The sequence below is a fragment of the Aquarana catesbeiana genome, linkage group LG13 (assembly GCF_042186555.1).
Source record: "Aquarana catesbeiana isolate 2022-GZ linkage group LG13, ASM4218655v1, whole genome shotgun sequence".
Taxonomy (NCBI): Eukaryota; Metazoa; Chordata; class Amphibia; order Anura; family Ranidae; genus Aquarana; species Aquarana catesbeiana.
In genome coordinates, this window is record NC_133336.1 from 136,311,290 (window position 1) to 136,327,352 (window position 16,063).

At 40.0% G+C, this 16,063-nt stretch overlaps 1 protein-coding gene across 2 annotated transcripts in view; it reads left to right on the forward strand.

Moving 5' to 3' along the window:
* The window catches only part of INO80 (INO80 complex ATPase subunit), a 357,091-nt gene that overhangs the window by 274,622 nt on the left and 66,406 nt on the right, over window positions 1-16,063 (forward strand). The gene's annotated exons all lie outside the window — the stretch shown is intronic.

The following is a 16,063-nucleotide window of genomic DNA, read 5'->3' on the forward strand; positions in this document are numbered from 1 at the left end:
ACACTTCCTGGCATGGACATTTTTTCACAAATCATCACACCTTTTGTAGCACATGTAATAAAATCCTTTGTTTTTATTAAAACACAACAAAACTATGAAATAAATTCCTTCAGCTTCCTCGTTCTATGTGTAAAAGAGATCCGATTCAGAATTGGGAGAACTTCATGTTACAACCCTGTACAACATGCACATTCCAGGCATGGAAAATTGGTGATCAGACCTACCATAGTTGACAAGGTTTGGACGCAGGAGAATGGTCTCTTCTCCTAGAAATGTTTTAGGACTTTTGTCGTAGGTGGGGTACACCAGACATGGACTTCTTGGCTTCCAGATTCAATGACAAACTTAGCATGTTTGTTTCCAGGTCCATGGTTCCTCTAGCCATAGCTATGGATACCCTGGTGACCCTATGGAATCAAGTCAACCTGATCTACGCCTGTTTGTCTGCAGCTTTTGCTTCTGCAGGATCAGAGTAAAAGGCTTAAGCATAGTTATTACATGAACTTGGCCAAGGTGGATGTGGTACTCAGACCTCATGAGACATCTGGCAGACTCCATTTGGGCTCTTCCAGGTTGACTGGATCTGCTGTAAATAGGACTGGTTTACCTCCTTGCTTCATGGCCACCAGCCTTGAGGCCTTGGCTGTTGAAGTCGACATTCTGAGGGATAGAGGCATTTCTGATTTGGTTTTTCCTACACTCCCAAAAGCTAGGAAATCCACCTCACAAGCTCAACCGTCACATTTAGAAAGTGTCATTGCATGGCACAATGCAGGGAAGTTTTATCCCAGGAAGTAGGGCACATCCTTACCCTTTCTTCGGTCTGGTTTGGATTAACATTTGGACCTGATAGTAAGGGACGCATCTCAGATCTAGCAATTTTTTTCTTTTCTTTTTCAAAGACCACTCACTCCTTGTACCTTGACCTTTGTACAGGATGTGGCTCATATAGTTCCACCTGTATGTCTATCCGTAACTCTGTGGGATCTCAGCCTACTTCTGTGGGCTCTTCAAAACCTTCGAACCTCTCAGGGATATTCCTCTGTCTACTCTTGCTCACAAGGTGGTCTTCCTTATTGCTGTCACAGGCAGGTTTCTGAGTTAGCGGCCTTGTCTTACAAAGAAATTTTTCTAATTCTACACAATTCGATTTCTCATTCGACAAGGTCGTCTTGAGGCCTAGGCCCCCGTTCCTCCCTAAGGTAGTTTCTTTAACCTTAACCAGGACACTGTACTTCCACCTCTCTCCTGCTCCAGTACATCCTATGGAGATTACAATCCTTGGGTGTGGTTCAGTTTATCACTCAGCTACATCATCTTTCAGACTGAACTCCTCTTTCCCAAATCACCTTCCAGGACAGCACATGAGATATAGGCACCTCTTCCAACAGGAACAAGAAACGCATCACCAAGTAAACTTTAAAAGGAAGTCCCTCTGCTGAACTGGTCAGTTTTTGTGTTTCCTCCGTCTGGAGGCGATGCATCACCTGGAACATGGGTGAGGGAGGCCTTTGTTTTTCTGGCTATCCTTTTCTTCCTCCCATGCCTTTACCTACCTGACTCCAAAGGGAGCAGCTAGTAGGCTTTTCTGCAAGGTTTCCCTCCAGAACAACTCCTCAATACATGAAGGAGATAGCTTGGTTCCCTTTCTCCTTCTGTGCTTAGAGAAGGCCATTTCTGGAAGTGACATACCCCCTTCACAGGGACTGGCATATATATATATATATATATATATATATATATATATATATATATATATATATATATATTTTCAAACACACACGTGTATAGTCATATATACAGTATACAATCCTATACCCACAGTTGATCCAGAAGAAATCAATTTGCTCCAGCAGGGGGAAAAATTCCTTCCTGATCCCCCAAGAGGCAATCGGATATTCCCTGGATCAACTTTATCTATAAATGTTAGTATCCAGTTATGTTATGTACATTTAGGAAAGAATCCAGGCCTTTCTTAAAACAGTCTACTGAGCTGGCCAGAACCAGCTCTTGAGGGAGCCTATTCCACATTTTCACAGCTCTTGCTGTGAGAAGCCTTTCCGTATTTGGGGATGAAATCTCTTTTTCTCTAGACGTAAAGAGTGCCCCCTTGTCCTCTGTGATGACTTTAAAGTGAATAACTCACCACCAAGTTCAGTATATGGACCACTTATGTATTTATACATGTTGATCATATTTCCCCTTAACCACCTCGTCTCCAGAGAGAATAAATTTAGTTCAGCCAATCTTTCCTCGTAGCTGAGCTCTTCCATGCCTCTTATCAGTTTGGTTGCCCTTCTTTACACTTTCCCTAGTTCCCCAATATCCTTTTTATGAACTGGTGCTTAAGCTGAACTGCATATTCCAGATGAGGTCTTACTAATGATTTGTACAGGAGCAAAATTATCTCTCTCTCTCTGCGGTCTATGCCTCCCTTAATACAAGAAAGCATTTTGCTCACTTTGGAAACCACAGCTTGGCATTGCATGCCATTATTAAGCTTATGATCTACCAGAACCCCCAGATCCTTCTCCACCATTGACTCCCCAGCTGTTCTCCCCTAGTATGTATGGTGCATGGCTGTTTTTACCCCCCAAGTGCAAAACTTTACATTTATCAACATTAAACTTCATTTGCCACACAGTTGCCCAATGCAACAGTGCATTGAGGTTGGCTTGTAAGTTGGGGACATCATGTAAGGATGTTATTCCACTGCATAGTTTGGTGTCATCCGCAAACACTGAAATGGTACTTTTAATCCCAGACCCTATATAATTTCTAAATATATTAAAAAATATTGAAAAGTAAGGGTTTCAAAACTGAACCTCGGGTTACACCACTGATAACCTTAGACTATTCAGAGTAAGGCTACTTTCACACTGAGGCGCTTTACAGGCGTTTAAGTGCTAAAAATAGCGCCCGCAGAGCGCCTCCCCTGTCACTCCAGTGTGAAAGCCCGAGTGCTTTCACGCTGAAGCAGTGCGCTTGCGGGATGTTAGAAAAAGTCCTGCAAGCAGCATCTTTGGGGCAGGTTTAGGAGCGGTGTATACACCACTCCTAAAACGCCCCTGCCCATTGAAATGAATGGGCACTGCTGCTGGAGCGCCCGCAAAGGGCTTCGGCAGCGGTGCTTTGTGGGTGCTATTAACCCCTTCTTCGGTCGCTAGCGGGGGTTAAAAGCGCCCTGCTAACGGCCAAAATGTGCCGCTAAAACAGCGGTAAAGCGCCGCTAAAACTAGCAGCGCTTTACCTCCGACGCGCTCACCAGTGTGAAAGTGCCCCAAGAATCATTAACCACTACTCTCTGAATTCTGTCTTTTAGCCTGTTTTCTATTCATTTACACATTGATCTTTCCAAACCTGTAGACTTAACCTTACACATTAGCTGTTGATTTACACATTAGCGGATGATAGTTACCATGTATCACAGTATTTTCTGACAGTCTTCCCCCCACCTTCCTCCCTAGGGAAAAACCTAAAACATACTAGTAGACCTTGAATCTCCACACAAATCATAGGTTTGCAATCAGGCAAATGAAAAAAATTTGGATCATAAACTTTGATTATGTTGGTGCACATCTTTTATACAAGAAAGTGTAGGGAAAATACACAAAAATGTTATCTACTGTATCTATACACAAAAAAGGAGTTAGGCTCCATGCACACTAGGTTTAAAAAAACATCTATCTCAGGAGCAAAAAACACTCGTATAGAGCATTTTTTGTACAAAGTTTAGGAGAGTTTTACGTTTTTTTGCCTCCAAGCTCCAATCAGAAAATGCGAACCAGAAGGTTTTTTTTTTCTGCCTCTAAGGCTGGATTCACACCTATGCATTTTTAGTGCTTTTTGCATTTTGCAGATTTGCACTATAGAAGGTGTTCCATAGGAAACCATGTTAAATGAATTGTAGTGCAAATCTGCAAAATGCAAAAAGCACTAAAAATGCATAGTTGTGAATCCAGCCTAAATGTTAAACTCAAAATATGCCGCTTAACTTCCTAATGTGCATGGACACATAGGATAACATTGAGCTGCTTTTACAGGCAGAACACAAAACTCTTGTAGAAGCAACATTTTTTAAGCCAGTGTGCATGGAGCCTTATGCCCTGTACACACGATCGGACATTCCGACAACAAAATCCATGGATTTTTTCCAACGGATGTTGGCTCAAACTTGTCTTGCATACACACGGTCGCACAAAGTTGTCGGAAAATCCGATAGTTCTGAACGCGGTGACATAAAACACATACGTCAGGACTATAAAAGGGGCAGTAGCCAATAGCTTTTGTCTCTTAATTTATTCTGAGCATGCGTGGTACATTGTGCGTCGGATTTGTGTACACACGATCGGAATTTAACCGATCAGATTTTGTTGTCGGAAAATTTTATAGCCTGCTCTCAAACTTTGTGTGTCGGAAATTCTGACGGAAAAAGTCCGATGGAGCCCACACACGATCGGAATTTCCGACATCACAATCCGATCGCACTTTTTCCCTCGGAAAATCCGACCATGTGTACAGAGCATTAGTGTCTGCACACTTTTAGGAGCCACTGTCTAGTTGCACCAAAGCAAAGGGGCCCTTTAAAGTGGGCACTCCGAGTCCCAGGACTTCATGGTAGGATATGCTAGTTACTAACAGAGCATACTAGCAGCATTTAGTATGTAGGAAAAATGCATTCTTTCCTGAACACTTTCGCTTCTCTTTACTGAATGCTTGATGTAAGTAAAATTTATGTCTGTCACTTCTCATGTTCATTGAGTTATAAGCTTTTATTTATGCTTGATAGTTGCATTTCTCAATGTGACTGTGGGAATCTCCATTCCCTTCCTGTTCTGTTCACAGAAAAAAATACTCAGGTTTAAATGGGAGGAAGTGGCAACGTTGTTAGAGTGAACCTTCGTGACCGCTGATTGTGAGAGCTAGACAAGGGCCTTCGTATGACCCTATTGTTTCTTTTAATGTAAGAGGGAATGATGGGATACCCTCTAAAGGTTCAAGGTTATCTGTCTTACAGCACAGCTCTCAGACGTTCTTGGCTTTCTTCTTATTTCCAGGTCATGCCTTCATTTTTTATCATCGTCATCTTCTTAATGTGGTAGTAAACTTGTATGCTTTATACATATTTTTGGCTTAGAATGCTTCAGATTTGTTGCTGTTAAACCTTTAGTAATCCTCATAAAACATAATCATGGTTGTAAATGAGGGAAACATATCCTTAAATGAAAATCTCATGTGTGGGTATGAGGAACAATACTAAAGTGAAAGTTGACATTTTAATTTGCTGTCACTATGGTCTGAGAAAGCCCTGAAGACTAAATACAAATGTTTTCCTAGTTCATGTTTTTCTTTGAATTGTATATGAAAAAATATGTGAAGATGTTAAAAATCCCCCCTATTTCTTACCTCTTTAAAAATGTGGGACTACTCAGTATGTACATCTTGGCATACATTGTGCATGCTAAAAACGTTGTGCAATAAATGTACTGTAATTAATAAATAAAACCGTGGTATTGCACAAAAAAAAAAAAACGGGAATTGACTATAAGTGGTGCATCACCATGAGCATATATCAGTGCTAATTTGAATTTTATGAATTCCTTTCTAATGCTGTTCACCAACATGGGGTTGGGTTTAAATCTTCCCTGAAGTTTGCTCAGGGAAAACAAATCTTTAAGTAGGAAGAGGCAGAGGAAAGGTTTCCGGCAACATGTTTTTAAACAAGCTGGTCTGATTTCCTGTTGTTAGAAAGTGTGTTGTACATTCCCACCACCAGATAGTCCTTGTTTTTGTTGTATGTTATGCTCAAAATGACCGCTAGGTGGTGCCTTTGTACATGGAATCAATCATGCTATGTTGCTTCCTATGGAACTAAAGTGCTGTCACAGATCTGAAAAAAAAATTTTTTTCTTGCATACATGTAGTGTGTTTTCTCTGATTTAATATAATAAATTCAAGAACGTATCATATTAGTACTTAAATAATGACTCTTAATAGAACATACATTCAAATTGGCCAGGCAATATAATGTTAATGCAGTATTAGGAAACAACAGCCCTCCCTGACAGCTTCCGCCATTTTCGATTAATATGAATGGAGATTGCAGTACTGAGACTTACCAGCAAGTGACACCCATGTACATATTATATTTCCTTATTTTTACCTAGACCCAGTTGTTTCTGCAATTTAAATCAATGGCCTCAAAATCTGCTAGGCATCCTTTAGTGTTCTACTGCTAAATTGTGATTTGTCTTCCTCTGTTCTGCCTCACTAGCTTTGAAAGTCAAGTATGTGTGAAAGAAGTTTAAAATGTAGGACCCGTTTGTGGCTGTTCTAGCATGTCTTAGCTGAATAAGTCAGTGTCAGAAACATGAAATTGAACTCCTTTGAAGCAATTAGAGCCTTTTTTCCTGCACTTTATGTTCTTACTATGGAGTGGTCATAGATGACAAATTAAGCTGGATGTCTGGTTTTGGGAGTTTAGACAGTTTGAATGTTAGCATCTCTCAACTTCAGAAAGCAAGACAAAATGTTACAAGGTTATATTTAGAGATCTAAACCGCTCTGCTGTCAGGAACATTTTTGTTTAGACTGGAGTTCTTTAAAGCTGAACTCTGGGTAAGTAAAAAAAAAAAAAAAAACATTTATTCTAGTTATGTATTTATTAGGTCATTAAATGCATTTTACTTAGGACTAGGAAAGGTACCTATATATGTGTTTGTATCAGCATCTATGTACAGCAAGGTACCTAATTGAAGATTGAGGGGCAGCACTCTGAAACAGTCAGAGCTCTATTATTTGCAGGGAACATGCTTACAGGAGGGAAGAGCACAGAGAGCTCCCGATCAGCATACTGCCGCCCTTGTATTATCCAGTGATAGGCTGGGGTAGATCCCATCCAGTTCTGTAATACTTCACTACCGGGAGGTCCAGGGCCTGGTTATGCTGTCTGGCAGGCATGCCCAAATTAACAAGACTGACTGGACAAAATTACATATCCTTCTTATGAGTAAAACAGTTCATGTATATAGACTTTTATTGTGTTTTTGTCTGTGTGCATTAATTACAGCTATAAAGGGTTATAGAACCCCAACCCCCTCAATAAAAATGAAATAGAACTTCACATGTCAGGTGAATGTCTATTACCACCTGTAGAACAGTATTTACCCCTGCACTGCTCTTCTTCTCTGATATCTCATGCATACTTAAAACAGAAGTATGGGGTTTGTTTTTTTCAGAATCATACGTGGGCCTCTGCTCTGCCACCCCCCCCCCCCCCCCCCCCCCCCGCTCACTGGAGCCATGGGCTTTGGAGGGGGCGGGAACAGCCAGCTCAGCCTCTCAGCAGTTCGCATTAGAGGCTGAGCCGTGTGCCGGTCCAGGCATGTGGACGGATCCTGACTTCATTGTTGCAATCGAGCCCCTTTAGTGACATAAAAAGTAGTAATAAGGGTCACCAAAGTATCAAAGACATACAGTATGGTATTCAACCACTGGGTAAATCAGTTCATTTGCATCTCCTTAAACGAAAGTATCAGTTTTGGCTAGTAGTTTATAGTTTTAACCATTTGGGTTATCCACAGATCATACTTGTTGCATGTGTAGAAAACCAGCTGCTGCCCAGCCCAGTTCAGGAACTGCATATACTACATGAAGTCCATTTTAGCCTATCTTCAGTCCCAAACACTGATGAACAGAGTGTTGTCTGACCTCTGAGGCCTCATGCACACGAGGCGCTGCTAAATACGCGTTCAGAGGCAGTTGGACACTTTTTTCAACTGCCCCTGAACCCATTCAATGTTATCCTATGTGTCCATGTACACAGTCTCGTTTTTTGGCGTCTTTAGGCAGTTGCGTTTAACCTCGTTTTTCCAGAAGCAAAAAAATGGGTTCAGACGCAAAAGTTTTCCACGTTTCAGATGCCAAGCGCGGCTAAACGCCGGTACCGCATTTAGCTGCGTTTGCGTTTATAAGTGTTTTTAAAGGAACATTTTACAATCCGACTTTGGGGCCCCATATCTCGGGGCCACTTGGTGCTAGGAACCCCAAATTTGATGTGCAAACACAGTGGAACTAGCACTACAACATATCCTAGCACCAAGTGACCCCGAGATACGGGGCCCCAAAGTTGGGTCATAAAATGTCATTCTCTGCTGCAGAAAAGTGCTTGACATTTTGCGACCCGATTTTGGGGCCCCATATCTTGGGGCCACTTGGTGCTAGGAACCCCAAATTTGGTGTGCTAACACAGTTAGACTAACATAACATATCCAAATTTGGGGTTCCTAGCACTAAGTGGCCCCGAGATACGGGGCCCCAAAGTCGGGTCACAAAATGTCATTCTCTGCTCTGCAGACGCTTCTAGATGTAAACGTGGCAAAACAGGCGTTTCTAAAGGCCGGTGTCTCGTGTGCATGAGGCCTGAAATACTGTCATAAAGGCTTTTTTTTTTATTTTGGAATGAATCTACAGTATATCTAGACGATCAATTTCAGGTGTGGAGCTTCAATATTGGACTTTCTCAGTTACAAACCAAGCTAACAGTGGGAATCCTTTAGTACAGAGAAGCTGCCATGCAAGAATTTATATACAGCATCTTGCTCAAATAATACTACTACTTCTATAGGCAGTAGAAAAATCCCATAGTACCAGAGCTATAGCCTTTAAACCAAGTCGTGCCAAATAGTTAATCATGTTGCAAAAAATACTCCTGTTCCTCAATTTCCACCAAAAGACAGAAATACATTTAAAAACGTGGACTCTCAGAACCATAAATGCGCAGTTGATGTAGTTCTTCTGAAACCTTTTTGCGTTAATCTTTTTCTTTTAGTGCTGCTATAATGCTGTACTTGTGTAGAGCTCAGACCTCTTTTTGTTAAGCATAATATACTGAGACATCCATTTTACTGAGACTTCTGGGAAAGAGTTAAATATATGACAGAGTCAGCAGCGTATTGTTTTAAAATTTTGTTTATGACAAGAGCTGCAAACAGGATGCGCATTTTTCCTGAGACAAAGTTACAAGGCTGTTCTCAGCACCCCATCTATTTTCTGCTTCTGGCATTGGGGATTCTTAGAGAACCCTGTAATCTGAGTCTGTATTCACGGTAATTCAAGTAATGATAGCCCAACATAAATATATATGCGTAAAAAAATTGCAGGGATTGTTGTTTTAGATGCATCAAACAGCTGCAGGTGAATGCATTATGATTAGGAATGTTGCTGCAGGTTTGATTACCATGAGCTGCTTTGTGATACTGGTACAATTTCAGGGTTAAATACGAAGTTTACCATTACAGAAAATATAACAAATACACATATTTATGCAGAAAACAAAAATGTGTATTTATTATTTTTTCCTGCAGGAGCATGGAAAGCTTTGCACATGCCATCAGTAGATCACGAGTGCTATGTGGGCTCCTGCACATGTGTCCTCTGGATTTCAGCTTGTACCTCTCTATGGACTTTCTGTTTGAAAGCTGGATAACATGTCAGTGGACTACAAGGGCAAATATTAGCACCCCTTCTTCAGCCCATTGAATCTACAGGTCTGTCTGTTGCAGTGACAGACGGTACTTGTAGTTTATTAATTCACATGAATCTGTGAATAAATGATGCGGCTGTGTGGACAGAGCGCCACACAACCGTGCTGTTCTTAAAAAGTTACAGTAGGTGCGGGGAGAAGAACCCCTGTGTGCTACCACGGGGGGTGGGGGTGGGGGGGGGATGGCGGAAGAGGGGCAGGGGCTGGACATGTTCCACCCTAAATACAGATGAAATATGTAACATGTTCCAAAGTGAACTTATCATTTAAGTCAATCGCATGAACAATGAGCCAGCCATATAAACAGCAATTTTCTTGCAATTTCAACCTCCTTCAGCTAGTTTTTAATCCTAGAAATGAGCGAAACAAGACAACCTACCACTAAGTACATATATTTAAATGTCTATTGAGGAGGTGGCGGCAGATTGCTCTGATATTTGTTTTGCATGAAACTGCTTTGCTTCAACTATTTTATTATTTTATTTATTTCATGTACTTATATAGCGCCGTCAATTTACGCAGCGCTTTACATATACATTTTACATTCACATCAGTCCCTACCCTCAAGGAGCTTACAATCTAAGGTCCCTAACTCACATTCATACATACTAGGGACAATTTAGACAGGATCCAATTAACCTACCAGCATGTCTTTGGAGCTATAACCAGATTAAAGTGGCTGTAAAGGCAGAAGGATTTTATATTAATACATTGGCTCCCACTGCTGTCAATCAAAGTCAGTCAGGCAATGAGGAGAGAAAGGGGAGGGGCCGAACCGCAGCTCCATGTCTGAATGGACACGGGGAGCTGTGGCTCAGGTCGGGTGCCCCCATAACAAGCTGCTTGCTGTGGGGGCACTCAACAGGAGGGAGGGGCCAGAAGCACCAAAGAATGACCCAACAAGAGGAGGAACTGAGCTGCTCTGTGCAAAACCATTACACAGAGCAGGTAAGTATAAAATGTTTATTATTTTTAACTGGAAAAAAACACAAAAAAAACGAGACTTTAGTATCACTTTAAGTGCAAGGTGCAGTATCCATAGCAACCCAAACCAACCCCTCTTAACTGATTGTTGTGAATTACTGAAAGGTGTTTTCCTCTTTTTTGTATTTTGGTCAAAGGTTTTATTTTTATTTTTTGCAACCCACATAACTAAGAGCTACATAGTGAGCCAGCAAAGTAATCTCAAAATACATGTACATCATACACCACTATAATAATAATGATATAATGGTTCTAGTTACATAATATGTGCATGCTATACATCTGTTCAGTTATTTTCAGGTGAAAAAGAAGACCTGCAAATACTTTGAAATGAAACATTTGTACATTGATCTTTCTACAGCTGGCCACACACTATCATCTGATTGTACTGTCTTCGTTAAAACTACCAATTATGTAGTGCAAGGGCCTGCCTGGCTGCATACAAATGGAATGGATTGTTTAGGCTTGTCAGTATATTACATCGTTTTGGTAAATCTAAGGGTCATTATACACATTTCAACCTTTGTACAATCTCTATTTACCAAAATTATGTGACACATATTCACTATGCCCTATGAGTAGACACTGACTGTGTCACACATTTCACAGTCCCTTACGTCCAAACCAGAGGTACTGAGAGGAGGTAGTCAGTACAGGAATCACTGCTTGCTGGCAGCAAGGTACCATGGAACATGTAGTCCTTAGAAATTAAAAGTAACAGCAGAGGTGAAGCCACAAAGGAATTCAGAAAGTTGTGGAAAGAGATGGCCAGCAGACAGGCAACACTCACAACATGAAAGGAGACTTTTTTCTAGTAAACTTTTATGGTGGATTGTCAAATATAACTATGGTTTGTATTGCTATTACAATGCTGATGCTAAATAGGGATGAGCTTTCTGTTCGGGTCGAACATGAGTTCGATTCGAACATTGTCTGTTCGCCCGTTCGTCGAAAACCTGTCAGACACCATGAACCAGACTGAGACAGGAGTACAGTAAAATCACACTTGTTTATTAATAAAAATAAAAGGTAAATAGAGTAAGCGTAGTCAAAGCATAGCCAGAGTCCAGTAACCGGATCGAGAAGTCAGCCAAGCCTGAGTTCTGTAACCAGATCGGGTAATCAGCCAAGCCAGAGTTCAGCAACCAGATCGGGTAATCAGCCAGGCCAGAAGTCAGGGATCCAAGTAGAGGAACAGCAAGCAGGATAAGGAGCCAGAAGGGATGTCAGCAAAGCCAGTCTTTAAACAGGAACGCAGGAGATGGTTTCTTGTGATGTGACCAAGGCGAAGGCAGGAATGAAGTGAGCTGGAGATCTTTAAGTAGGCGGGACTGACGAGCAGATCCACAACAGGTGGTTAACTGTGGAGAGAGATGAGTGGCCAGCTCAGAGAAGGAAGGGCTGAGCCAGTCCTGACAAAACCGAACATTATGGGCCGTTCGCGCCAAATTCGAGCAGCGCGTAACGGCCCATAATGCACTGCGGGTGCGCAGTGCATTGCTGTATGATGATTGGCCAGAGCATGCACCATGACCTGCATGCTTTGGCCAATCACAGCACCCTCAGCTAAGAGAGCCATAATTGGCCAAAGGCAGGGTGCCTTTTGCCAATCATGGCTCAGGGGGACTAATATATAACTATATAAGTGAGCAGGCAGGCAGATTATTCAGTTAGCTGCAGTGTATGTCATATATATATATATATAATATATACACACAGTGAGTCTAGTATATATATATATATATATATATATATATATATATATATATATATATATATATATATATATCCACTGCATACAGTTTAGCTAGATCTCACTGCGGTCCGTTCCTGATGTACTGTTTCTACTATACTTCTGGCAGGCAGGTAAATCAGTTAGCTGCAGTGTATTTCATATATATATATATATATATATATATATATATATATATATATATATATATATATATGTATGTACAGTCAGTCTAGTATATATATATATATATATATATATATATATATATATATCCACTGCATACAGTTTAGCTAGATCTCGCTGCAGTCCGTTCCTGCTGTACTCACTGTTTCTACTATACTTGCGGTCTGTTCCTGGTGGTGTACTGTTTCTACTATACTTCTGGCAGGCAGGTGATTCAGTTAACTGCAGTGTATTTCATATATATATATATATATATATATATATATATATATATATATATATATATATATATACACTGTATGTATATGTGTGTATATATATATATATATATATATATATATATATATATATATATATATATATATATATATATATATATATATATAATATATATATATATATATACAGTCAGTCTAGTGTGTATATATATATATATATATATATGTGTGTGTATATATATATATATATATATATATATATATATATAATATAGCCACTGCATACAGTTTAACTAGATCTCCCCACACTACTAAATGCCAATCCCAGGAGATTACAGCACCCCCCTTCCAGGACATAAATCACTCTGAACACTGAGTTTAGATGTATAGCATTAATAAATATATATATATATATATATATATATATATATATATATATATATATATATATATATACAGTCAGGTCCATAAATATTGGGACATCAACACACTTCTAATCATTTTGGCTCTATGCACCACCACAATGGATTTGAAATGAAGCAAACAAGATGTGCTTTAACTGCAGACTTTCAGCTTTAATTTGAGGGTATTTACATCCAAATCAGGTGAACGGTGTAGGAATGACAACAGCTTTGTATATGTGCCTCCCACTTTTTAAGGGACCAAAAGTAATGAGACAGGATAACAATCATCCATCAAACTTTCACTTTTTAATACTTGGTTGCAAATCCTTTGCAGTCAATTACGGCCAGAAGTCTGGAATGCATAGACATCACCAGACGCTGGGTTTCATCTCTGGTGATGCTCTGCCAGGCCTCTACTGCAACTGTCTTCAGTTCCTACTTGTACTTGGGGCATTTTCCCTTCAGTTTTGTCTTCAGCAAGTGAAATGCATGCTCAATCGGATTCAGGTCAGGTGATTGACTTGGCCATTGCATAACATTCCACTTCTTTCCCTTAAAAAACTCTTTGGTTGCTTTCGCAGTATGCTTTGGGTCATTGTCCATCTGCACTGTGAAGTGCCATCCAATTAATTTCAGAAGCATTTTGCTGAATATGAGCAGATAATATTGCCTGAAACACGTCAGAATTCATCTTGCTGCTTTTGTCAGAAGTCACATCATCAATAAATACAAGAGAACCAGTTCCGTTGGCAGCCATACATGCCCATGCCATGACACTACCACCACCATGCTTCACTGATGAGGTGGTATGCTTTGGATCATGAGCAGTTCCTTTCCTTCTCCATAGTCTTCTCTTCTTATCACTCTGGTACAAGTTGATCTTGGTCTCATCCATCCATTGGATGTTGTTCCAGAACTGTGAAGGCTTTTTAGATGTTGTTTGGCAAACTCTAATCTGGCCTTCCTGTTTTTGAGGCTTACCAATGGTTTACATCTTGTGGCGAACCCTCTGTATTCACTCTAGTGAAGTCTTCTCTTGATTGTTGACTTTGACACACATACCTACCTCCTGGAGAGTGTTCTTGATCTGGCAAACTGTTCTGAAGAGTGTTTTCTTCACCAGGGCAAGAATTCTTCGGTCATCCACCACAGTTGTTTTCCGTGGTCTTCTGGGTCTTTTGGTGTTGCTGAGCTCACCGGTACGTTCTTTCTTTTTAAGGATGTTTCAAACAGTTGATTTGGCCACGCCTAATGTTTTTGCTATCCCCTCTCTGATGGGTTTGTTTTGTTTTTTCAGCATAATGATGGCTTGCTTCACTGATAGTGACAGCTCTTTGAATCTCATATTGAGAGTTGACAGCAACAGATTCCAAATGCAAATAGCACACTTGAAATGAACTCTGGACCTTTTATCTGCTCCTTGTAAATGGGATAATGAGGGAATAACACACCTGTCCATGGAACAGCTAAGCAACCAATTGTCCCATTACTTTGGTCCCTAAAAAAGTGGGAGGCACATATACAAACTGTTGTAATTCCTACACCGTTCACCTGATTTGGATGTAAATCAAATTAAAGCTGAAAGTCTGCAGTTAAAGCACATCTTGTTTGTTTCATTTCAAATCCATTGTGGTGGTGTATAGAGCCAAAAAGATTAGAATTGTGTCGATGTCCCAATATTTATGGACCTGACTGTATATATCCACTGCATACAGTTTAGCTAGATCTCACCGCGGTCCGTTCCTGGTGGTGTACTGTTTCTTCCATACTTCTGGCAGGCAGGTGATTCAGTTATCTGCAGTGTATTTCATATATATGTATACAGTCAGTCTAGTATATATATATATATATATATATATATATATATATATATATATATATATATATATATATATCCACTGCATATAGTTTAGCTAGATCTCACTGCAGTCCGTTCCTGGTGTACTGTTTCTGCTATACTTCTGACAGGCAAGTGATTCAGTGAGCTCCAGTGCATAAAATATATATATATATATATATATATATATATATATATACAGTCTCCTACATCTATATATATCCACTGCATTCTATATCTGACTGCAGGCCATTCCTGGTGTACATTTTCAAATATACTTTCAGGCAGGCAGGTGATTCAGTGATCTGCAGTGCATAAAATATATATACAGTCTCTTGCATATTCATCCACTGCATTCTAGTCTAGCTAAGCCTATATCTGCCTGCAGGCCATTCCTGATGTACGTTTTCAAATATACTTTCAGGCAGGCAGGTGATTCGGTTAGCTGCAGTGTATTTCACATATATATATATATATATATATATATATATATATATATATATATATATATTTACACACACACAGTCAGTCTAGTGTGTGTGTGTGTGTGTATATATATATATATATATCCACTGCATACAGTTTAGCTAGATCTCACTGCAGTCCGTTCCTGGTGTACTCACTGTTTCTACTCTACTTCTGGCAGGCAGGTGATTCAGTTAGCTGCAGTGTATTTCATATATATATATATATATATATATATATATATATATATACATACATACATATATACAGTCAGTCTAGTGCGTGTGTATATATTATATACACACACACACTGCATACAGTTTAACTATATCTCACTGCAGGCCGTTCATGGTGTACTCTTTGTAATATACTTCAGGCAGGCAGGTGATTCAGTTAGCTGCAGTGTATTTTATATATAATACATACAGTAAGTCTTGTATATTTATATATATCCACTGCATACAGTTTAGCTATATCTCACTGCAGGCCGTTCCTGGTGTACTGTTTCTAATATACTTTAGGCGTTGTACACAGTACACAATACTGTGCACCCCTAGTGCAGTTGCTACTACTTTTCTGCTGGTGTACACAGTACACAATACATACAGTGCACCCATAGTTGCTATTAGACTTCTGGCGGTGTACAAATTACCGTGCACCCATAGTGCAGTTCCTACTACTTTTCTGGTGGTG